The sequence below is a fragment of the Saccopteryx bilineata genome, chromosome 8 (genome assembly GCF_036850765.1).
Source record: "Saccopteryx bilineata isolate mSacBil1 chromosome 8, mSacBil1_pri_phased_curated, whole genome shotgun sequence".
In the NCBI taxonomy this organism is placed as follows: Eukaryota; Metazoa; Chordata; class Mammalia; order Chiroptera; family Emballonuridae; genus Saccopteryx; species Saccopteryx bilineata.
In genome coordinates, this window is record NC_089497.1 from 62095145 (window position 1) to 62118790 (window position 23646).

Genomic DNA, 23646 nt, shown 5'->3' on the forward strand with positions numbered 1-23646 from the left:
AGAGATCTAGATAATTTTTGCCACCAGACTGGGAAAGCTTCAGAAATTCCTTATGTGCAGGCTTCCTTTTACCTTCACTCCTGTCCTTAATTTCTGTGCCGCTTGTTCTACACACAGGCCATTTTTTGGCCAAAGAAACCTCACCTAAAAACCTCCGCTCCTAATCTTTCCTTCTCCACAGACTCCCAACTTTCTCCCCCTCCTGCCTGACCCCCAGGCACACCCCTCTCTTGGCACCCCTCTCTGGTCCCTCTGCAAATCTCTTTTACTTGAGTCTCTTCCTTCCAGAAAGCCCCCTCCCCTCTCTTTGCTGAATCCACTTTCTTATTCACCTGCAAATACCATTTTCTCTCTCTCTTTCTCCTCCCCTGCTGGCCAGGGGCCTTCTCCACTGTGTTCTTAAACCCCTTCTCCCTCCTTACAGATGGGCAGTTCTGTCTCTTTCTTCTTTGATCCATTCCTCCCAGCCCACTGGCTTTGGCTACAACTATGCCTTTCTCCCCCTTGTACTCTCCCCTCTCCTCTGAGCTCTAAATATTTTGACTCCTCTGACCACGTGGTGTCACCACCATCAATTTAATCTCCTCCCCCCCTCCTGCAGATTCTGACCCTCCTTCTTTCCATCCAGCTGTTCACACTGTCCACCCGTCTGCTTTCTCTATTCCTCCCCTCTATGCTGACAACTCTCTGCCATCTTGAACAGCTTTAAAAAAGCAGAGTTGTCTATTGAATTGTATGAGTGAATAATCTGTTTTGTCTCTGTTTGTCAGAAAATATATCTAGTATAATTTGAATTGAAACAAGTAAAGTGCGCTCATTTAAATTTCTTTTTGTTTAATGTGTAATGGTGTCTGTTTCTAAGACCTTAAACCAATAATTACCCACCTCTTAAATCAAGGCTTACTCATCCCCATGGACTCTCCCTGCAATACCCCCATCTTTCCTGTTCAAAAATCTTCAGGGGCTTATCACCTCATACAAGCCTTACACCTAATCAATGAGGTGGTAGTTCCCTTCCATCCAGTAGTCCCTAAGCTCTACAACTTACTGTCACACAACCCTCAAATACCACTCACTTCACTGTCCAAAACCTCAAGAATGATGTATGGCAAATATATGAAGAAACTAAGGACTCTTTTAATCAGACTTTGGGAAAAGGGAAACTAGGGTAAAACAAAAGTCAACTTAATTGTCACTAAAGGTTAAAGATTTTTAAATCAAGAGTTCTGACTAAAAAGGAATTGTATGGTTTTGATAATAGAAATATAAGGTATGGAAATACTTTTGAAAGAAAAAGGAAAAAGCAAGCTGTTATGAAGGCCAGTTATTTCTGGATAAGAAAGTGCATGAAAGCTGAGGGTTTATGTAAATTGTAGAAGGTTTGTGCAGGTTGTAGGCAGTTTGTACAGAGAAAAAAAATTTTGAACAGTCAGAAAACTGGTTTTCGAAGAATGTTCAATTAGTCCACCCTAGCTTACAATCCTCTACTCTCCCCACTTATTGGGGTGACTCTTTCCTCCACCCTGACCACCTGGAGCTCAGAAATAGAGAAACAAAACCAACCCTTTGTCCTCCTATTCTCTATTCACCTCTCAAGCTGCCTCACCCAATCAGGGGCGTTCTACTTGTGTGAGACCAACACCTATATATGTCTTCCTACTAATTGGACAGAAACCTGTACCCTAATCTATCTCACTCCAAATATTAACCTAATCCCACCCCATGAGCCTTCTCCAGTTCCTAGTACACTACCTGTCAATCTAAGGACCAAACGAGCTATACAGATAATTTCTCTCCTTGTTGCTTTAAAAATTTATATAAAAATAGGTCTAGGGGCAGGGGGACTGCCACTGCCCTGTCTTATTCTCTCTCTCTCTCTCTCTCTCTCTCTCTCTCTCTCTCGGCCAGTGAATTCGTAAAAAAACAAACCGAGTCATGGAATTCGTGGTTTCACACAAACTGGGTGTCTTGACTACTGCCTTTCATTGGTCCACTTACTCTCCTATTTATTTTTCTAACTTTTGGACCCTACCTCTTATGTTTGTTCACTAGTTTCTTTACAGAATGGCATGCAGAACTTTGCCAATCAAAAAACTGGAAAAATCTACCTAACCCTACACACCAACCCTGAAACCTGCCCTCACAAAAGAAAAAAATCTGGAACCCTATAAAATTACCCAGGGAGGGGTTCACGAAGGAGGCCCCCAATAGGGGTAACAGCAGAAAGTAGCTCCAGAAGATAGCCGGTCCTAGACAAACCTCCTTCCTGAACCCCATGTCCTTCCCCCCCCCACCTCTTTTCCTTTTTAACATACCACAGAGTTGAGAAATGATAGATATATGAATTTACCAGAACTTCCAACAGCCCTTTGGTTGTTATGCCTGGCTGCCTGACCTTACCCTTACTTACTGGACAATCGCCCCTGAGGCAGAAGAGTTCCAGGAAGCTGGTCAACCACCTCAAGAAGGAGTGTTCCAGAAAGCCAAAATCATAAAACCATAAAAGGAAACATACCAGAACTTCTGACTCAGTATCTCCTCAGGCTCTCCCAAACCCTATAAAATTTGCCTTATTGTTTATACCAGTGCCCTTCTCCTCAGAGAAGTGCCCAGCAGGGTTGCTTTCTTCCTTTTAATAAAGCCTGTTACTCTAGTCTTTTCGGACTCCCATGGATTCCAACATACATATTTACAAAAAATCACCACAATAAGTTTATCATCAATCATGTAATATAGTTGCAATTCTTTTTCTTGTGATGAGAACTTTTTTTATAGTATTATTTAGACATTAATTTTAATGGGGTGATATTGGTCAAGAGTACATAGATTTAGAGAAAACATCTCCAGATCATTTTGACATTCAATTAGGTTGTATAACCATCACCCAAAATCAAATCATCCTCCTTCACCCTTCATTTGGATTTCTTTATGCCCCTCCCTTTCCACCATCCCCTTCTCTCCTCCCTTCTCCTCCCCCTGGTAACCACTGCACTCTTATTTATGTCCATGACTCTCAATTTTATGTCCCACTTTATGAAATCATAAAGTTCTTAGTTTTTTCTGATTTACTTATTTCACTTATTATAATGTTATCAAGGTCCATCCACGTTGTTGTAAATAATCCTATGTCATCATTTCTTATGGCTGAGTAGTATTTTATTGTATATATATATACCACATCTTCTTTATCCAATCCTTTATTGAAGAGCATTTCAGCTGTTTCCATGTCTTGGCCACCACGAACAATGCTGCGATGAACATGGGGGTGCATGTGTCTTTACATACCCATCTTTTTGAGTTTTAGGGCTATATACCCAGTAGAGGGATTGATTACTGGGTCATATGATAGTTCTATTTTTAATTTTTTTGAGGAACCACCATACTTTCTTTCATAATGGTTGCACTACTTTACATTCCCACCAACAGTGAATGAATGAGGGTTCCTTTTTCTCCACAGCCTCTCTAACACTTGTTATTACCTGTCTTGTTGATAATAGCTAATTTAACAGGGGTGAGGTAGTATCTCATTGTAGTTTGTTTTTTTTCATTGTAGTTTTCATTTGCATTTCTCTAATAGCTAGTGAGGATGAGCATTTTTTCATACATCTGTTGGCCATTTGTATTTCTTCTTGGGAGAAGTGCCTGTTTATGTCCTATTCCCATTTTTTTATTGGGTTGTTTGCTTGTTTGTTGTTGAGTTTTGTGAGTTCTTTATATATTTTGGATATTAGCCCCTTATCTGAGCTGTTGTTCCAAAATTTCATCTCCCATTTAGTTGGCTATTTGTTTTGTTGTCAGTTGTTGTTTTTTGTTTTTGTTTGTTTGTTTTTGCTGTGCAAAAGCTTTTTAGTCTGATGTAGTCCCATTCATTTATCTTTGCATTTACTTCCCTTGCTTTTGGAGTCAAATTTATAAAATGTTCTCTATGGCCAAGGTGCATAGTTTAGTACCTATGTTTTCTTTTATGTATTTGATTGTTTTTGATTTTATATTTAGGTCTTTCATCCATTTTGAATTAATTTTTTTACAAGGAGACAAACCATACTCGAGTTTCATTTTTTTTTACCTGGCTTTTAAAGTTTTCACAGCACCATTTATTGAAGAGTTGTTGTTTTCTCTATTGTGTGTTTTTGGCTCCTTTATCAAAGATGATTTGACCATATGTATGTGATTTTATTTCTGGGCTCTCCATTCTGTTCCATTGGTCTAAGTGTCTATTTTTCTGCCAATACTATGCTGTTTTAATTATCGTAGCTCTGTAGTATAATTTGAAGCCAGGTATTGTAATGCCCCCAGCTTTGTTTGTATTCTTTAGGATTATTTTGTCTATTCAGGATATTTTATGATTTCATACAAACCTGGTGATTTTTTTCTTTCATTTCTATAAAAAATGAGATTGGAATTTTGATTGGAATTACACTAAATTTGTATATTACTTTGGGTAATATGGTCATTTTAACTATACTTATTTTTCCTATCCAAGAACAAGGAATATTTTTCCATTTCATTGTGTCTTTTTTGATTTCCTTTAACAATGCTTTGTAGTTTTCATGATATATTATAGGTCCCTTTTATTCTTTGTTATGTTTATTCCTAGATATTTTTTGTTGTTGTTGTTGCACCTGTAAAAAGAATTATTTTTCTAGGTTCATTTTCTGAAGTTTCACTGTTGGCATATAAAAAAGTTATGGACTTCTGTATATTAATTTTGTATCCTGTGACCTTTCTGTATTGGCTTATTGCTTCTAATAGTCTTTCTGTAGAGTCTTTGGGGTCTTTTATATACAGAATCATATCATCTGCATAAAGTGAAACATTTTCTTCTTCTTTCCCAATATGAATGCCTTTTATTTCTTTCTCTTGTCTGATTGCTCTGGCTAGAACTTCCAGTACTATATTTAATAGGAGTGGAGAGAGTGGACAACCTTGTCTTGTTCCTGATTTTAGAGGAAAAGTTTTCAGTGTTTTGCCATTTAACATGATGTTAGCTGATGGTTTGTCATAAATGGCCTTTATTATGTTGAGATATTTTATTTCTATACCCCTTTTGTTGAGTTTTACCCCATTTTAAACATGAAATGATGTTGTACTTTATTGAATGCCTTTTTTGCATCTATTGATAAGATCATATGGTTTTTGTTCTTTGTTTTATTGATATGGTTTATTACATTAATTGTTTTATGTATGTTGAACCATTCTTGTGATTCTGGGGTGAATCCCACTTGATCATAATAAGTTTTTAATGTGTTGTTGTATTTGATTTGCTAGTATTTTGTTTAAAATTTTTGCATCTGTATTCGTTAGAGATATTGGTCTGTAGTTTTCTTTTTTTTATGTTATCCTTGCCAGGTTTTTGTATGAGGGTTATGTTGGCCTCACAAAATATGTTTGGAAGTATTGCTTCTTCGTCAATGTTTTGGAAGACTTTGAGAAGGATGGGAACCAAATCTTTTTTGAATGTTTGATAGAATTTACTAGTATAGCAGTCTGGCCTGGACTTTTAATTTTTGGAAGGTTTTTGATAGATGTTTTTATTTCCTCCTGGCTTATGGGTGTGTTAGGTTTTCTATTTCTTCATGATTTAGTCTAGGAAGATTATATTGTTCTAGGAATTAATCCATTTCTTCTAGATTGTTAAATTTGGTGGCATAAAGTTTTTCATAGTATTATACAATAATCTTTTGTATATCTATGATATTTTGGGTTTTGTTTATATGAGTTCTTTCTCTTTTTTCTTAGTGAATCTTGCAAAGGGTTTGTCAATTTTGTTGATCTTTTCTAAGAAACAGCTCCTTGTTTTATTGATGCTTTCTCTAGTTTTCCTGTTCTCTATTTCATTTATTTCTGTTCTAATTTTTATTATTTCCTTTCTTTTGCTGGTTTTAGGTTGCCTTTGTTCTTCTTTTTTTTAGTTCCTTAAGATGTGATGTTAAGTTGTTTACTTGGGCTCTCTCTTGTTTGTTCATATAAGCCTGTAATGGTATGAACTTCCCTCTTGTTACTGCTTTCACTGCATCCCAGGGATTCTGATATTTCGTGTTGTCATTTTTGTTGGTCTGTATATATCTTTTGATTTCTGCTTTTATTTCTTCTTTGACCCAGTCATTTTTCAGAAATGTGTTGTTCAATTTCCACATTTTTGTGGGTTTGTTTACCTCTTTTTTGAAGTTGAATTCTAGTTTCAAAACTTTATGGTCAGAGAATAGGCTTGGTATAATTTCATTCTTTCAGAATTTGTTGATGTTAGTTTTGTGTCCCAATATATGGTCAATTCTTGAGAATGTATCATGTACACTGGAGAAAAATGTATACTCTGTTGTTTGGGGATGAAATGTCTTGTAGATATCTATCATGTCCAATTGTACTAGTGTTTTATTTAAGGCTTATATTTCTTCATTAATTTTCTGTTTAGATGAACAATCTGGAGCTGTCAGTGGTGTATTGAGGTCTCCAAGTATGATTGTATTTTTGTCAGTTTTTATTTTTAGATCAATTAGTAGACATCATATGTACTTCATGCTCCTTGGTTTGGTGCATATATATTAAGAAGTGTTATATCTTCTTGATTCAATGTCCCCTTAATCATTATGAAATAACCATCTTTGTCTCTGATTATCTTTGTTGTCTTGTAGTCAGCATTGCTAGATATGATTATGATTACACCTGCTTTTCTTTGGATAGTATTTGCTTGGAAAATCATTTTCCAGCCTTTCACTTTGAGTCTGTTTTTATTCTTGTAGCTTAGATATGTTTCTTGAATGTAACATACAGTTGGAATTTTTTTAATCTACTCTGCTACTCTGTGTCTTTTTATTGGTGAGTTCAATCCATTTACATTTAATGTAATTATTGACACTTGAGGATTTCCTATTGTCATTCTATATAATGCTTTCTAATAGCTGTATTTTTTGTTCGGTTCTTCCCTTTTGTTTTTCTGTCATTTGTTATTGTTTGGTTGTGTTCCATACTTCTTTCCTCTGTTTCTCCTTTTTTTAAGCCATGTGTTTCAGTAGTCATATTTTCAGAGGTGGTTACTGTTAGGTAATTAAAAGAATATATATCATATTCATTGTAGTCCATTATCTCATGAGTGTTTCTGCATTCCCTCCTCCTATGTTACTGCTAATTTTTGTCTTCTCCTCTTTTTTTGTTTTTGTTGTCACAGATTATTCTTGTTTTCATTGTTATCTTGTTGGAGCTTTAATTGTGATTTTGTTTTGTTTTGTTCTTTGTATCTGGTCAGATAACCCCCTTTAGTATTTCTGAAGTGGGAGTTTTTTCATATTAAATTCCCTCATCTTCTCTATATCTGTGAATATTTTTATTTCCCTTTCATAATTGAAAGACAGCTTTGATGGATAGAGTATTCTTGGTTGGAAGTTCCTCTCTTTCAGTACTTTAAATATTGGGGTACACTCTCTTCTAGCTTGCAGAGTTTCTCCTGAGAAATAACCTAATAGGACTTCCTTTATATGTTATAGTCCTCTTTTCCCTGGATGCCTTGAGGATTTTTTCTTTGTCATCGATTTGTGATAATTTCATAACAATATGCCTTGAAGTAGGTCTGTTTGGGTTAAGGTAACTCGGTGTTCTGTTTGCTTCTTGGATTTGAGGCTACAATTCTTTCCACAGGCTTGGGAATTCTCAATTATTTGTTTGAATATGTTCTCCATTCCTTTTTCTCTCTCTTCTCCTTCTGATATACCCATTATTCTTTTTTTTTTTTTCTGATGGAGTCAGACAGTTCTTGTAAGACTTTCTCATTTTTTTTAAATTTGTGAGTCTCTCTCCTCTTCTTTCTGTAGTATCTCTAGTTGCCTATCTTCTATGTCACTAATTTTTTCTTCTATAGGGCCTGTTCTATTAGCTAAGCTTGTGATCTCGTTTTTCAGTTCATTTATTGAGTTTTTCATCTCTGTTTGGTTCCTTTTTATAGTTTCAATTTTCTTGATGAAGTATTCTTTTTATTCATTAAATTGTTTTTTTGAGCTCACTAAAGTCTTTTAGAGCTTTCTTGTATTTCACTGAGTATTTTTAGCACTTCAATTTTGAATTCCCTGTCATTTAACTCCAAGGTTTTCATGTAATTGAAATATTTTTCTAGAGATTTTTCATCATCTATACAAGCTAAGTCTGTATTTTGTAGCCATGGTATTTGATTTCTTTTTCCTTAATGGCATTTGAAAGTGGTATTGTTAATAACACTAATAATAGATAATTAAGAAAATAAAAGTTTAAAAAAATGAAAATTCTATAATTATAAGTGGAACATAAACTACAGAGAACAAGGAACAGGAACTGAGAAGAGATGACAAAAAAGAGAATAAATGAAGTAAAAAACAAGCAAAATGCCAGAAAAATATGATTCTAAAATATAATAATCTGATGATAAATGATGATTGGATGAGAATAAATAAAAAAAAGAATAAAAAGATAAAGGAGAAGAAATAATAAGGGAGAATAGGGAGAAATAAAGAACAAAATGAAAATACAAAACAAAGAGAAAGAAAATAGAAGAAAAGGTTTCTGAAATGAAACCCTCAAAAAAAAAACAAGAATAAAAAATGTAACAACTATGGATAACACAGTTCAAAAGGAAAATAAAAAAGGAAAAAGAAAAGTAAAAATGATGAAAATGAAAAAACCTTAAAAAAACGTATTTTTTTTCTGGTTTTGAGAGTTAGCTTCTTCATTCTTTTTTACTTTTGCCCCTGTGGGGTTCTTGGGCAGAGATCTGCTGGTTTGTCACTGTGGCGATGATGCAGGCTGGGCCTTAGTCCCATTGGCCACTGGGGCTTGTTAGGACTTTGCACCTATATGGCTCTAGCAATGGTAGTCTCAGTTTTCCAGGTGCTTCTCCACATGTCCCTCCCAATGCAGCTAGCAACCAGGAGACTTAGCTGTGGGGTCTGCCTCAGCCACTGTCCTCACAGCAAGAGAATCTATGCACAGCCAGGTCTCCCCTCCAGGGCCTCTCAAATTACAATTTTGGACAAGGGAGTGGCAACCAGAGCTGCCATCAAGAGTAGGCAGGGCAGGGCACAGACCAAGGACCAAGTGCTCTTTTGTTACACAAAGGCAAAATTCTATGGGACAGCGAGCATATCCATCATGTCTCAGCGTGCCACAGTTTTAATCTCCATGGGCTTTGCCCATGACAGGCCATGTGTGTGTCCAGCTCCCACAACTCCTGCAATGTACACAGACAGTTGCAGCCACCATTCAAGCACCCAGTGTGGGCAATCTCAGGCCAAGGGTCTTGGACTGTGCACACGCCCAGTGATGGAGATCATAGAGCAGGGAATGCCCAAAGATGCTGGTGCCCATACATGTGCCTAGCGTTGATAATCTCGGGTTAAGCCCTCCAGTCCCTGTGTGCACCCCATGCTGGGGATTGTGGAGCCAGGAGTGCCCAAAAATACTGGTGCTCACACAGGTGTCCAATGTTGTTAATTTCAGGCTAAGCACTTTGGCCAGCGAGCATGCCCTGTGCTGGTGATGCTAGGTGGAGCTGCTATCACAGCACCACTGATTGTGGAGCTGGGAATGCACAAAGATGTTGGTGTCTGCCCACATGGGCACCCTGTGCTGGTAATTTTAGGTGGATCCCACCTCCCATGCACGAGCCCCGAGTCTATGATTTCAGGCAGAGCTGGTGTGATTTTTCTTTTGTTTGGTCACCCACCCTAACTCAGTTCCTTCCCCACTAGCTCAGTCTCTCCTCTTTGCCTGGCTTCAAACAAAATTGTCCTTACCTCAGATCATTGCGGGAAGTGAAATATCCCATCCTCTGTCTTATATATTCAGCCACGTTTTCACCCAATCATACCTTTGGTGTGTGTAAATTTTGGGTGCTCCTAAGGTTTTTTTCTCTATGTTTAGTTGTTGAATTTGTTGACATCTCAAGGGGTGATACCGGGAGTATCCCTCATGCCACCATTTTTCTGTTGTGATCAGCTTCTACTATATATCTCAGATTTTTTATAGGAAAAATACTGAATAGATTAAAGATTTAAAGGCAAAAGTTTATAACTTAACCATAAATGAACCAGAAGTACACATATGAAAATTATTTTATTGCCTTGGAGTGGGAAAGAATTTTCTATGACTTTAATCTAGAAGCCATAAAAGCAGTAATAGATCAGTACACCCACATGAAATTATAGGCTTTTGCCTGTGGGGAAAACATAAGCAAAGTCAAAAGGCATGACAGGGAAAAACTTAACAGCTCATATCCAGATAAAACTAATCTCCCAGGTATAAAAGGGGCTTCTAGAATTAATGGGAAAAGAAAAATAAAGGCAAAAAACAAAAACAAAAACAAAACATCATGAGTATGAATAAATAGTTCATTGAATGGGAATATTACTGGTACTCAAACATATGAAAAGATGCTAACTACTCATAGTTTTGCATTTTTAACAGCTATATTAAGATATAATTCACATACCACACAATTCAGCCATTTAAAGCATACAGTTTGATAGTTTTTAGCATATTCACAGATATGTACAACCACTATTACAGTTGATTTTAGAATATTTTCATCATCTCAAAAACAAACCATGTGCTTTAGCTATCACCCTTATCTGCCAACTCCCTACTTAGTCCTAAGCAAACACTAATCTATTTCTGACTATAGATTAAGCCATTCTGGACTTTCACATAAGTGGAAATATATAAAATATGATAAATGTGATATACTATATATAGTCTTTTGTGACCAGTTTCTTTTACTTAGCAAAATGTTTTCAAGATTCACCTATGTTGTAGCACATAGCAATACTTTCTTCATTTTTATTGCCAAATGATATTCCATTGTATGACTATATCATAATTTGTTTTTCTGTTTGTTTACTGACAAACACCAAATAGTTTCCACATTTGGGCTATTATGAACAACTGTGTTATGAACATTTGCACTTACGTGCTGTTGTTTCTTTTTGCTATATACCCATAAGTAGAATACTGGGTCAAATGATAACCTTATGTTAAACATCTGTTTTCCAAAATATCCATACCATTTCACATTCCCTCTACTAGCATGTGAAGGTTCTAATTTCTCCACATCTTTGCCAAAAGTTATTATTATATATCTTTTTTATTCTAGTCATCCTAGTAAGTATCTAGGTGAACTAATATATTATGGTGACTTTGGTTTACATTTCTCTGATAACTAATGATGTTGAGCATCTTTTAGTGTACGAATAACTATATATTTATATAGATTTTGGAATAAATGTCTATTTGGAACACTCTCCCATTTTAATTGTGTACTTGATATTTGTTATTAAGTTGTAAGTGTTTTTCATAATAAACTAGATACAAGTCTCTCATTAGATATACGAATTAAAAATAAATTCCACATTCTGTGAATTGTCTTTTCACTTTCAAGTATTTTTAAAACAAAAGTAATTTTTTAAAATTTTCATGAAATACAATATATCTTTTTTTGGTTGCTTATGCTTTTATTGTCATAGCTAAAAATTCTCTGTTAAGTCCAAAGATGTGGAGATATTTCCCTATGTTTTCTTGTAACAGTTTTATAGTTTTAGATCTCATATTTACATCTTAATTCACTTTGAGTTAATTTTTGTATATTGTGTGAGGTAAATACCAACTTCATTCTTTTGCATGTGTAAATTATTTGACTCAGCACCATTTACTGAAAAAAACTATTCTATCCCTGTTGTATGGTCTTGGCACCTAAGTTAAAGAGCAGTTGAACATAGAGGTATCTTTTCTTTTTTTAATTTATTTTTATTAATTTAAGTTTATTGTGTTAACATGGATTCAAGTGTCCCACTCAATATAACACACTCTCCACCCACCCATGTATCCCCCATTATACCTCTTTTGCCCCCTCTTCACCCACACCCTCCCCCCTTCTCTCTGGGATTTGCTGTCCTGTTATCTGTATTTATATGTATGTATATATAATTTCATTAATCTTTTCACCTTCTCTTATCCCATCCCTTCATTCCCCTTCCCTCTGACAGCTGTCCCTCTGCTTCCTGTGACCCCGCCTCTTCTTCTATTCCATTTCTCAGTTCACCTTGTTCATTAGATTCTACATATAAGTGAGATCATATGATATTATTCTTTCTCTACCTGGTTTATTTCACAATCTCCAGGTCCATCCATGCCATCGCAATAGGTAAGATTTCCTTATTTTTCACAGCCTCATAGTATTCCATTGTATATCTGTACCACAGCTTTTTAATCTACTCATCCACTGATGGACACTTGGGCTGTTTCCAGATCTTGGCTATTGTAAACAATGCTGCAATACACATGGGGGTACATATCTTCTTTTGAATCAGTGCTATGGTGTTCTTGGGGTGTATTCCTAAAAGTGAGATAGCTGGGTCAAAAGGCCATTCCATTTTTAATTGTTTGAGGAATCTCCATACTGTTTTCCACAGTGGCTGCACCAGTCTGCGTTCCCACCAGCAGTGCAGGAGAGCTCTCTTTTTTTTCACATCCTCACCAGCACTTATTATGTGTTGATTTGTTAATGAGTGCCCACTAATTGCTCTGTTGTTTTCAACAATACCATGGTACATAAATTGCTCTACAAATTATTCCAATCAAATTGTTGCTCCTTTGAAGAGCTAGTTTCTGAGGTCAGTGCTTGATATTTGTTCTGATCCTAGAACGACTCCTCTTAGGTGTCTTCTTTCCTGGGTCTACTCCAAACTATGCCTAGATAGCATATTCATTAAATCCATATATCTCCTCCCAATTGCCTTTCACAATCTCCACTGTTCTTGAGAGTGCCTGCTTGAACTTCTCCATGCTATATTGAAAATGAATTCAGCTCTTTTGAAAATTGATTAGAAGCTACTTATTATACAACCTGCTGCTTTTTCTAGGCATAATCTCTGTGCCAGGGCTCTGGAGCTGGAGGCAAACACAATGGCAAGCTTTTGTCTGAGTAAAAACCTCACAATACGAACTGAACGCTCCTGAGTGAATGAAGAAACAGCCAGCAGCCTAAAATTATCCCTTATCTTGCTTCTTCTGGCATGTGACCCCACTTCACAGGCTAGGGCAGGGGCAGTCAGGGTCCTGGTATTTTCAGCACACTGAACCCATGACAGGGCCTTCTTCTCACAGTGGACCCAAGTTTGAAACCCCAAGGTGGCTGGCTTGAGCCCAAGTTTGCTGGCTTGAGCAAAAAGTCACTTGCCCTGCTATAGCCTTCTTCTGGTCAAGGCACATATGAGAAAGCAATCAATGAACAACTAAAGAGCTGCAAAAAGAATTGATGCTTCTCATCTCTCTCCTTCCTGCCTGTCTGTCCCTATCTGTTCCTGTCTGTCTCTCTCTGTGTCTCTATCACAAAAAAAAGAAAAGAAAGAAATTGAGAGGACAAATATATATTATATCTACTTGAATTTTTATATAGAAACTGAAAAGACATAAGAGAAATCAATAAACTAAAGACCAGAAAATAAGAACCCTCACCTCTCCATCAGACTTGCCTAGGACTTGGCTTCAGGTACAGAATGAGAACTGCTGCAGTCCTGCTCCTTTCAGGAATAAAGCCTTCTTATTGGGATCTGGGGGGAGAGGGAGCCCTGTGGTTTGGCTGTGGCAGTTTGAAGTGAATGTTACATTGCCCTGATCTGCAGGAAATTCCCTGTAGAGAAGGAGTTCAATTATCACAGAGTCTGGCCTTTCTTACCAAATTTTTGTTACTTTTCTTCAATAGTTTTTTTTTAATTTGCTGTTAGCCTTTAGGACCATTTCCAGAGGCTTTAAATGGTTGCTTTTAATCATTTTCACAGTTTCACTGGGAAGCAAGTCAACAGAGCTCCTCATTGTGATGTGACAAAGGTCAATCTGTTAAACACTTCATCTTCACAAGAAACTAAAACTAAAACTATGTCAAAACAGCATTTTAATTTTTCAGATTAGAAAAATTTGCGTTTGAAAACACTGTGTTGATGAGACTATGAAAAAATTGGCCTTACTACACTATTCAGGTGGAGTATAAATTTGTATGATCCCTAGAGAAAGTCATCATGAAAAACATAAATGACAAAAGCATTTACCCTTTAACCTAGTAGTTGCATGTCTGGTATTTATGTTATGGGTATATTATATCTGTATGCATAGCATTATTTCTAAGAGAAAATTTTTGGAAATAATGGAATATTTGTGGCTTAATAAAAAATGAAGAAATAATTTACCTAGTGATGAAGAATTTCACTCTATATTCAGTGGCAAAAAAGAGATACACTAACTTCTGTGTGAGAAATTGAGAGGACAGCCTGACCAGGCAGTAGCACAGTTGATAGAGTGTTGGACTGAGACACAGAGGACCCAAGTTTGAAACCCCAAGGTGGCTGGCTTGAGCCCAAGTTCATTGGCTTGAGCAAAAAGTCACTTGCCCTGCTATAGCCTTCTGGTCAAGGCACATATGAGAAAGCAATCAATGAACAACTAAGGAGCTGCAAAAAGAATTGATGCTTCTCATCTCTCTCCTTCCTGCCTGTCTGTCCCTATCTGTTCCTGCCTGTCTCTCTCTGTGTCTCTATCACAAAAAAAAGAAAATAAAAGAAAAGAAAGAAATTGAGAGGACAAATATATATTATATCTACTTGAATTTTTATATAGAAACTGAAAAGACATAAGAGAAATCAATAAACTAAAGATCAGTAAAAACACAGGAGAAGTGAGCGGGGGCAGGAATGAAGTTTTTACAGTGCTTTTTTGATATTGTTTTGCATGTTGAATCATGCAAGTGTATTTCTTATATTATAATTTTAAATTTAAAAAAGAAGTAAAACATAGAAGTTCTGAGAGGATAGAGTAACTGGGCAGGAAATGACCTTTGTTACAATCATCTTTAAATTCTTTACAGAAGAAAATGAAAGTCAGGACAGGAAAAGGCTCTTGCTTAGGACAATGACAAACTCTTGGCAGATTTGGGTTCAGGACTCAAATGTTCCCATTCTAAATCTGGTTTCTCTCTGCCCACTTCTGCATATCTGCTTTAGATATTAGGGAATCCTGTATTTGACTTTTACTGTGTATTATGGGAAGGAAGCATCATTCTGGAATCTAATATACTCTGAGCTCTTTCTGCCCTGTAGTGCCCTCGGGCCAACTGGACTGCTTGTTAACAGTCTCCACATCACTTCTAATGAAAGCATGACTGCTCTGTGTGCTGGGAGCCCTTTATTAAATATTCAAAAAAACAGGCTCCAAAGTGGCCATATACTGCAGCATTTTCTTCTTGCAATCACTTTATTGCTTTTGTTTTTGTGGCCATCTTTGAAATCCTCTCTATGTATCTGTTCACCTTGATGATAGCATGGGCACCCTAATCTCATCCAAATCCCTGGTAATGCTACAAAATAGCCTGTTGTTCTAAAGATAATAGTGATAATGCCTAAGTGACTGATTACTAAACTACAGATAATGATACAGAGAACAAGTCTTCACTGATGCAAGTTTAAACACTTTGTACAGATATTCTTAACACATTGGCCTTGGCTAGTTTTCAAAATTTTTCTCTGGGAAGTCTCTCCTTGTGGAACTCTCCTCCTCTTCATTCTCAGTCCCAGAGATTCAAAGATTGTTGAATACACCAGCTATAGAATTGGGCACGTGATCCAAATGGGCCAAACAGAAGATCCATTCCCCTAACCACAGTGATTGGACCAGGGGAAGACACATCATTCAGCCTGGGCCAAGGAGAACACATGGGATTTTTCTGGCAGCATCAAAAAAAGCCTCACTAAACACCCCAGGGGAGAGGCTGAGTTCATCATTGGATTTGAAATATTTAAAGTTGATAGAAAACTGTTTCAGCAATGCAGATAATAGTGTGGTGTTGTGGGCGATGGTGCCATTGGTAATACATGGATGGCTCCTGATGTCTTACCCAACAAACACATTTCCATCTGAGTATGTACCTACTGTTTCTGACAACTATGCAGTCACAGTTATGACTGGTGGTGAGCCATATACTCCAACTTTTTGACACTGCAGGACAAGAGGATTATGACAGTTTACTACTGCTGGGGTATCCACAATTGGATGTGTTTCTAGTCTGTTTTTCAGTGGTCTCTCTATCCTCACCTGAAAATGTGAAAGAAAAGTGAGTGCCTGAGGTAACTTACTGCTGTCCAAAGACTCCTTTCTTGCTTGTTGGGACCCAAACTGATCTCAGAGATGAACCCTCTACTGTTGAGAAAACTTGCCAAGAGCAAACAGAAGCCTGTCCTTCCAGAGACTCCTGAAAAGCTGGCCCATCATCTGAAGGCTGTCGTATGGGGGGAGTGTGTTCTACACTCACACAGAAAGGTCTGAAGAATGTATTTGACAAAGCAACATTAGCTGCCCTGGAGCCTCTCAAAGCAAAGACGAGGCTTGGGTGTGTGCTACTGTGAACATCTCTCCAAAACCCTGTCTGCACAGCTAGTGTCGGCATTATACTAAAAGCAATATTCAAATCAAACTAAGGCTTAAATATTAAAATTTATGTTTGCAATAATGACAAATGCCCTGTACCTACCCATTTGCATGGTGTGAAACAAGCTCCATAGGCATGGCCCCTTTCCCCTTTTAATACTAGTTGATTTTGAGTAATTGTGTATTATCAGAAAAGTGATCAGGACTAGTGTTTGTTTTGACGTTTCAAAAAAATTTTTTTTTTTGTTTAAAAGAAAGGCATGCCTGTGATGACTTTGCAACAGACATACTGATGTTGTCGAAGCTGCTCCCAGGCTCCACTCTGGAGAGTGATCTGATGTCTACTTTTTGAGGGGGGGAGATAATGTGTGAGAGTTGTTTTTCATTTAGTTATATTTTAAGGACTTCATAATCATTGGCCACCCCTTTAGGAAAGGAGGATGAGTGATTTCACATTCCATTACCAAGAACTAGTTTAGAAAGCATGTTCCCACCTGGCGCTCGTAGGAAGGCACATAATGCCTCATGTAACCAGAGGTGGATTTAATGGTGGGTGCACCGGGCATGCTCCCTGGACCCCAACTTCTGAAGGATCCCACAAAATCCCAACTTTATACTTTTTTCTTTTTTTAATTAATTTTAATGGGGTGACATTGATAAATCAGGATGCATATGTTCAGAGAAAACATCTCTAGGTTATTTTGACATTTGCTTATGCTGAATTTCCATCACCCAAAGTCCAATTGTCTTCCATCACCTTCTAACTGGTTTTCTTAGTGCCCTTCCCCTCCTCCAATACCCTCCCTCTCCTCCCCTCACCCCGTGACCCCCACACTCTTGTCCATGTCTCTGAGTCTCATTTTTATGTCCCACCTATGTATGGAATCATATAGTTCTTAGTTTTTTCTGATTTAATTATTTCGCTCAGTATAATGTTATCAAGGTCAATCCATGTTGTTGTAAATGATTCGATGTCATCATTTCTTCTGGCTGAGTAGTATTCCATAGTATATATGTACCAAAGCTTTTTAATCCACTCGTCCACTGATGGACACTTGGGTTGTTTCCAGATCTTCGCTATTGTGAACAATGCTGCCATAAACATGGGGGTGCATTTCTCCCTTTCAAACAGTGCTATGGTGTCCTTGGGGTATATTCCTAAAAGTGGGATGGCTGGGTCAAAAGACAGTTCCATTTTTAATTTTTTGAGAAATCTCCATACTGCTTTGCACAGTGGCTGCACCAATCTGCATTCCCACCAGCAGTACAGAATAGTTCCCTTTTCTCCACATCCTCGCCAGCACTTATTCTGTGTTGTTTTGTTGATGAGCGCCATTCTGATTGGTGTGAGGTGATATCTCGTTGTTTTAATTTGCATTTCTCTAATGATTAGTGATGTTGAGCATTTTTTATATGCCTACTGGCCATCTGTATGTCCTCTTGAAAGAAGTGTCTAATCATTTATTTTGCCCATTTTTTGATTGCATTGTTTGTCTTCCTGGTATTGAGTTTTATAAGTTCTTTATAAATTTTGGTTATTAACCCCTTATCAGACGTATTGTCAAATATATTCTCCCATTGTGTAGTTTGTCTTTTTATCCTGTTCTTATTGTCTTTAGCTGTGCAAAACCTTTTTTGTTTGATATAGATGCATTTGTTTATCCTTTTATTTCACTTGCCAGTGGAGATAAATTGGCAAATATATTGCTGTGAGAGATGTCACAGAGCTTACTGCCTATGTTTTCTTCTAAAATGCTTATTATGGTTCTACAGCTTACATTTAAGTCTTTTATCCATTTTGAGTTTATTTTTGTGAGTGGTGTAAGTTGGTGGTCTAGTTTTATTTTTTTGCAGGTAGCTGTCCAATTTTCCCAACATCATTTGTTGAAGAGGCTGTCTTTACTCCAATGTATGCTCTTACCTCCTTTGTCAAATATCAGTTGTCTATAAAAGTGTGGGTTTATTTCTGGGTTCTCTGTTCTATTCCATTAATCTATATGCCTGTTCTAATGACAGTACAAGGCTGTTTTGAGTACAATGGCCTTGTAGTATAACTTGATATCTGGAAATGTGATACCTTCCACTTTATTCTTCCTTTTCAAGATTGCTGAGGCTATTCGTGTTCTCTTTTGTTCCATACAAGTTTTTGGAATATGTGTTCTATATCTTTGAAGTAAGTCATTGGTATTTTAATTGGTATTGCATTGAATTTATAAATTGCTTTGGGTAATATAGACATTATAATTATGTTTATTCTTCCTAACCATGAGCACGGTATATGCCTCCACTTATTCGTATCTTCCCTGATTTCTTTCATCAATGTTTTATAATTTTCTGAGTAAAAGTCTTTAATCTGTCTGGTAAAATTTATTTCTAGGTACTTTATTTTTTTGGTTGCAATGGTGAAGGGAGTTGCTTCCTTAATTTCTCTTTCTGACAATTCATTGTTAGTGTATAAAAATGCCTCTGATTTCTAAGTATTAATTTTATATCCTGCTAGCATGCTGAATTCATTTATCAGGTCCAGTAGTTTTTTGATTGAGATTTTAGGGTTTTCTATATACAATATCATATAATCTGCAAATAATGACAGTTTGACTTTTTCTTTTCCAATTTGGATGCCTTTTATTTCTTTTTCTTCTCTGATTGTTGTGGCAAGGACTTCTAGAACTATGTTGAATAAGACTGGTGAAAGGGGGCATCCCTGCCTTGTTCCTGATCTTAAGGGGATTGTTTTTAATTTTTGCCCATTGAGTATGATGTTGGCTGTGGTTTGTCATAGATGGCCTTTATCATGTTGAGGTATGTTCCCTGTATTCCCACTTTGCTGAGAGTTTTGATCATGAATGGGTGCTGGATTTTATCAAATGCTTTTTCTGCATCTATTGAAATTATCATGTGGTTTTTCTCCTTCCTTTTGTTTATGTGATGAATCACATTGATTGATTTGCAAATATTGTACCAGCCTTGGCTCCCCAAAATAAATCCCACTTGATCATGGTGTACGATTTTTTTCATATATTATTGGATCCGTTTTGCTAATATTTTGTTGAGGATTTTAGCATCTAAATTTATCAGGGATATTGGCCTATAATTTTCTTTCTTTGTGTTGTCTTTGCCTGGTTTTGGAATCAGAATTATACTCACCTCATAGAATTCACCTGTGAAGCCATCAGGCCCAGGACTTTTCTTTATTGGGAGTTTTTTTGATAACCGTTTCAATCTCATTTGTTGTAATTGGTCTGATTAGGTTTTCTGATTCTTCCAGATTGATATTTGGAAGATTGTATGTTTCAAGGAATTTGTCCATTTCATCTAGGTTGTTTAAATTTTTGGTGTACAGTTCTTCATAGCATTTTCTTACAATATTTTGTACAATATTTCTGTTGTGTCCGTTGTTATTTCTCCACTCTCATTTCTAATTTAATTTATTTGAGTCCTCCCTCTTTTTATCTTGGTGAGTCTGGTTAAAGGTTTATCAATCTTGTTTACCTTTTCAAAGAACCAGCTCCTGGTTTTGTTGATCTTCTGTATTATTTCTTTAACCTCTATGTCATTTATTTCTGCTCTGATCTTTATTATTTCCTTCCTTCTACTACCTCTGGGTTTTACTTGCTGTTCTTTTTCTAGTTCTTTTAGATGCAGGGTTAAGTTGTTTATTTGAGCTTTTTCTAGCTTCTTAAGGTATGCCTGTAATGCTATGAACTTCCCTCTCAGGACTGCTATTGCTGTGTCCTATAAATTTTGATATGATGTATGCTCGTTATCGTTCATATCTAGGAATTTTTAAATTTCTTCTTTGATCTCATTGTTAACCCCGTCGTTATGTAAAGATATGCTATTTAGTTTCCAAGTGTTTGAGTATTTTTCAGTTTTTCTGTTGTGGTTGATTTCTAGTTTCATGCCATTGTGATCAGAGAAAGTGATCGATATGATTTCAATCTTCTTAAATTTGTTGAGACTGCTTTTGTGTCCTAACATGTGGCCTATCCTAGAGAATGTACCATGAGCACTTGAAAAGAATGTATATTCTGCTGCTTTAGGGTAAAAGGTTCTGAAGATATCTTTTATATCAAGTTGATCAAGTATGTCCTTTAAGTCTGCTGTTTGTCGATTTTCTTTCTTGAGGATCTATCTCGTGATGTTAGTGGGGTATTGAAATCCCCTACTATTATAGTATTGCTGTTGATCTCACCCTTTAAATCCATCAACATCTGCTTTATATATTTAGGTGCTCCTGTATTAGGTGCGTAGATATTTTTAATGGTTATATCTTCTTGTTGGATTGCTCCCTTTATCATTATGTAGTGACTTTCTTTATCTCTTACTATAGCCTTTGTTTTAAAGTCTATGTTGTCTGATATAAGTATTGCTACCCCAGCTTTTTTTTCATTTCCATTTGCATGAAGTATTTTTTTCCATCCTTTTACCTTCAGTCTAGGTGCATCTTTTGTTGTAAGGTATGTCTTGTAGACAGCATATGTATGGGTCCTGTTTTCTTATCCATGCAGCTACCCTATATCTTTTGATCAGATCATTTATTCCATTTACATTTAAGGTTATTATTGATATGTAGTTGTCTATTGCCATTTTATTCTTTAAAACTGTATTCTTCTTTTGCTATATTCTTTTTCTCTTTTGATCTGTTTACAACAGGCCTCTTAGCATTTCTTGTAGCAATGGTTTGGTTATAGTGAATTCCTTGAGTTTTTGTTTTTTTTGTCTGGAAAACTTTTTATTTCTCCTTCAATTTTAAACGATAGCCTTACTGGATAAAGTATTCTTGGTTGTAGGCTCTTGTTCGGCATTATTTTGAATATTTCTTGCCATTCCCTTCTGGCCTCAAGTGTTTCTGTTGAGAAGTCAGAAGTCATCCTTCTGGGGGCTCCTTTGTAGGTGATAGTCTTTTTATCTCTAGCAGCTTTTAATATTTTCTCTTTATCACTTAGCTTTGGCATTTTAATTATGTGTCTTGGTGTAGATTTCTTTGGGTTTCTCTTTAATGGAGTTCTCTGGGCTTCTTGAATTTGTGAGACATTTTCCTGCCTTAATTGAGGGAAGTTTTCAGCCATGATATGTTTGAACAAAGTCTCTATCCCTTGTTCTTTCTCTTCTTCTTCAGGAACCCCTATGATGCAGATGTTATTTTTCTTCCTGTTGTCACAGAGCTCTCTTAGAGTTTCTTCAGACTTTTTCAGTCTCTTTTCTTTTTTCTGCTCTGCTTCTGTGCCTTTATTTATCTTGTCCTCTAACTCACTGATTTGAATCTCAGCTTCATCCATCCTACTTTTAATTCCTTCCATTGTGTTCTTTATTTCTGATATTGTATTTGTCATTTCTGACTGATTCTTATTTATTATTTCAATGTCATTTTTATATTTGCTATCTTTTTATTTAGCTGTTCGTAATGACCATCTATTGTTGTTCTAATATCTTTGAGCATCCTAACAATTGTTATTTTAAACTCTGCATCTGGTAATTTGGTTATATCTGACTCATTCAGGTCCTTTTCTGGGGATGTCTCTTGATTCATTTGTGTTGCATATCTCTGCCTTCTCATTTCTTCTGTGTAAAAGAAGGTTTTGGCCACTGGAGTCCTTGGGTGTGGCTTCTATGATCCCTAGTTGTGGTCTGTCTACAGGTCTATCACTCCCTCTGCTTTTGTTGCCTATGGTGTTCAAGTATGGGTGTTGCTGGTGCCTGCCCACTGAGGCTGTTGCTGTGGTTTCCACCTCTACTTCATGGGAGTGGCTGTGATCGTGTGTTCGGGTGTACAAGCTTTGGTGGCCTTGGCCTTTGCCCTGCCCCTGCAGGTGGCATTATGCTCAGCCCTGAGGGCAGGGGTAAGCACCTATGCTCAGCTGTGGGTCCCCGCCTGATTCCAGGCTTTCACCTCGCCCCTGCAGGAGGAGCCCACTAGTGGGATGGCTGCAAGCCTTGGCTCCACAGGCTGGGCAGGACTGTGTGCCCATGCTCAGTAGCGGGACTCCACCTATTCTGGAATTTTGGCTCCACCCCTTGTGGGAGGAGCTGGCTCCCAAGTCAGGCCACAAGCCTCAGTTCTATGGGCATGGCAAGACTGCGCTCCTTGCCCTTGCACAAGGGCGGGTTTCTGCCCTTTCCAGGGCTCCTGCCCTCCCCGCAGGCTGGCTTACAGAGAGCCTGCATATGGGTTTGACCACTTTTGCACGTCCCCTCCTCCCCAGCTGGGCAATACTGAGCTCACACCTGGGCCTCAGTGGTGGCCAGCCAGCTTCCACCCTTGCTGACAGAACCGCGCTTCCATGTCCCACTGCCGCCCACCCTGGGGCCAGCCCTCAGCCATGTGGGTGGGGGCACTGCAGCTCAGACCCTAAGACTCAATACTGTAGTCCGATTGCTGCGGGAGAGATTGTTTGGCTGGTGTCCTACTTCCCTTTCCTGGTATTGCTGTTTCCAGGGGAAATATTCACTTCAGATTTGGGGAGTGACTCAGTCTAGGGGTTAGGGTGGCTGTCCCTCAAAGTGTTTCTCCCTGTGCCTCCTAGATTACACTTTCTTCCTGCTACTCCAGTCCTCTCCTCTCTCCCCATCCCCAGGAGCCCCGGGTGAGTGGTTGTGAGAGAGGTTTTCTGTGTAGTCCCTTTAAGAAGAATCCTGGGTCTGTGAAATCAGTCTCTTTCTCACAAACAGTATCTTGTCTTGTTTCTAGCTAAATACTGTCCATTTGCCTCTTCTAGGCTCTAGGACTGCAGGCTGGGGCTTTGTTCCTGGGACTCAGGACCCTCCCTTCTCTGTTAAACTCACTTCCCGCCTCCCAAGTCTCTCCGGGCTGCCGTTTGCTCCGGGGAGCTGGGAAGCCCTCTCCACATTTCTGCTTTTCATACCAGTCTTGGTGTGGCTTCCTCAGTGTTCCTTGAAAAGTCCTCTTAGTTTAGTCCAAAGTTGGTTTTTTCAGATGATGGTTCTTAAAATTATTTTGTAATCCACTTTGGTTCTGGGAGGTGGAAGTTGGTACGTCTACCTACTCCATCGCCATCTTGTCTTTCTCCAAAAATTTATGATTTTTTTAAAACTTCAGAACAGTTGGTCTTTGTCTGACCAGGCAGTGGTGCTGTGGATAGACAGTTGGCCTGGGACACTGAGAACCCAGGTTCAAAACCTCAAAGTCGCCAGCCTAATCAGGGCTCATCCAGCCCAAGCACAGGGTTGCTGCTGGCTTGAGCATGAGATCATAGA

The 23646-nt window shown here is 37.7% G+C and overlaps 1 pseudogene; it reads left to right on the plus strand.

The window, feature by feature from the left end:
• The first annotated feature begins 9498 nt into the window (after nt 1-9498).
• On the plus strand, nt 9499-16406 carry LOC136311695 (cell division control protein 42 homolog pseudogene; annotated as a pseudogene).
• The last annotated feature ends 7240 nt before the right edge of the window (nt 16407-23646 follow it).